This window comes from Rhinopithecus bieti, unplaced genomic scaffold (assembly GCF_001698545.2).
Source record: "Rhinopithecus bieti isolate Rb0 unplaced genomic scaffold, ASM169854v2 scaffold_11488, whole genome shotgun sequence".
Lineage (NCBI taxonomy): Eukaryota > Metazoa > Chordata > Mammalia > Primates > Cercopithecidae > Rhinopithecus > Rhinopithecus bieti.
In genome coordinates, this window is record NW_016806879.1 from 761,573 (window position 1) to 764,079 (window position 2,507).

The window sequence follows — 2,507 nt, forward strand, 5'->3', positions numbered from 1 at the left end:
TATATATATATATCTGCCGCTTTTGAGAAGTGAAAACAAAACGCCTTGTGAATGGCAACAGAGTGCGCGTTTATCTAGAACCTTCTGTCATCTCTTGGGCGACAGAATCCTTGGTCACCTACTCTGGTACTGGACGTTTCTTGAGAGCGGTGGTTCTCATCCAGAGGAGGTTTTGCCCCACCCCCGCCCCCCACATTTGGCAGTGTGTGAATTCATCTGGGTTTGGGAGAAAGGGCTAGTGGTATTTAGTGGGTAAAGGCCAGGGATGCTGCTAAACACCATCTAGTGCATAGGACAGTCCCCACAGCAAGGAATTACCCGGCCCCAGATACCAGAATTGCTGCTGTTGAGAAACTGCTTTAAACAAAGTCACTGTACTGTGTGAGTCAAGGTTTCTGTTACCTGTAAAATAAGGCAGTTAAATCTTGAAGAGATTTGTACATCCACAATCAGCTACCAGCAGATAGTTTACCCCGTTCCCAGGTCGTCTGCAGCATTTTTCCTCTACCCTTTGTCCCTCTCTTTATCAATTCTGTTTTTGCCTTTGTTATTTTACTCAATTTACCAACTCACTCCATCATATGTGAGTAAATAATTTGTGAGCAAATTCACTAAACATTTCTGAGTTATTCTTTGAAGAATGTAAATAATTGGAAATCAGCTAAATCATAAAAGGATGTTACCCAATCGTTATTCTCTTTATTAATTCTGACATGAATATCTCAAATTGTTTATTTGATTGTCACCTCAGAGAGTTTTCTACCCTGTGCAATACATTTTAGCAAGTTTCCAAGTGGATTAAGGTCTGTCTTTCTCAAGAGAAGGAAGAGCAACTATAAAAGGGACTGAGGGGGCCACGCGCGGTGGCTCACGCCTGTAATCCCAGCACTTTAGGAGGCCGAGGCAGGCGGATCACGAGGTCAGGAGATCGAGACCATCCTGGCTAACACGGTGAAACCCCGTCTCTACTAAAAATACAAAAAATCAGCCGGATGTGGTGGTGGGTGCCTGTAGTCCCAGCTACTCAGGAAGCTGAGGCAGGAGACTGGGGGGAACCTGGGAAGCGGAGCTTGCAGTGAGCCGAGATCGCACCACTGTACTCCAGCCTGGGTGACAGAGCGAGACTCCGTCTCAAAAAAAAAAGGTGGGGGGGGCTGAGGGGGCCGGGCGTGGTGGCTCTCGCATGTAATCCTAGCACTTTGGGAGGCCAAGGTGGGCAGATCACCTGAGGTCAGGAGTTCAAGACCAGCCTGACCAACGTGGAGAAACCCCGTCTCTACTAAAAATACAAAATTAGCCAGGCGTGGTGGCACATGCCTGTGATCCCAGCTACTTGGGAGGCTGAGGCAGGAGAATCGCTTGAACCCGGGAGGCGGAGATTGCAGTGAGCTGAGATCGTACCACTGCATTTCGGCATGGCGACAAAGCAAGGACTCCGTCTCAGAAAAAAAAAAAAAAAAAATTGTAGAACTGAACATAGTTGCCCCTTTAGGAACCTGCAACGCAGTCCAAGCGACACATGACTGCAGTCCCAGTCCCGGAGCCAGCTTCCCTTTAAACTCCACCTACTGTTACAGCGCCTGTGGGGCGGAGGGCGCATGCGCAGCCGAGTCGTCCGCTCAGGCGCAGACGATCCAAAGCCACTGAGTTTGCCCCTGGAGTGAGGGAAGAGCGGGTGCTGAGCTGGGCGGTGTCCTTCCCGGGCTCTTTGTGCTCAAGGGATTTGTACCCACCCTCGTGGACCCTGGGGCCTGCAGCCGTCGCTCTGGGAGTCTGGTGACCGGCGAGGCCGCTCACCCGGCCTGAGGAGGGGGTCAGGCTGCAGATGGTGATGTGCCTGGGGGTGGGTCCTGGCTTCTCTTGGATACCCCAGCTTGTCCCGAATGAAGTTTTCTTTTATTAAAAAAAAAAAAAATCCATTTGTATTGCGAAATATAGAACACATCTTTTAAAAAGTGCACAAAACAGTTAAGCAGCTTATTACTTTATCAAAAACATTCCTGAAAAGCCACCTCCCAGGTCAAGTAATGAAGCTTCCATAGCCTCCCAGAGGCCTCCTGAGCCCTCACCATACCCGCCCTCCTTAAATTAAAAATATGGTAATCATATTATTGCTTTACCATCCAAGCAGCATCCCTAAGCATTATAGTTTAGTTTGCTTTTAAAATAATACTTATCACCGGGCACAGTGGCTCACGCCTGTAATCCCAGCACTTTGGCAAGCCTAGGTGGGCGGATCACCTCAGATCAGGAGCTCGAGACCAGCGTGGCCTACTTAGCGAAACCCCGTCTCTACTAAAAATACAAAAATTAGCCAGGCGTGGTGTCGCGCACCTGTAGTCCCAGTTACTTGGGAGGCTGAGGCAGGAGAATCACTTGAACCTGGGAGGCAGAGGTTGCAGTGAGCAGAGATCACACCACTGCACTCCAGCCTGGGTGACAGTGTGAGACTCTGCCTCAAAATAATAATAATAATAATAATAATAATAATAATAATAATACTAATA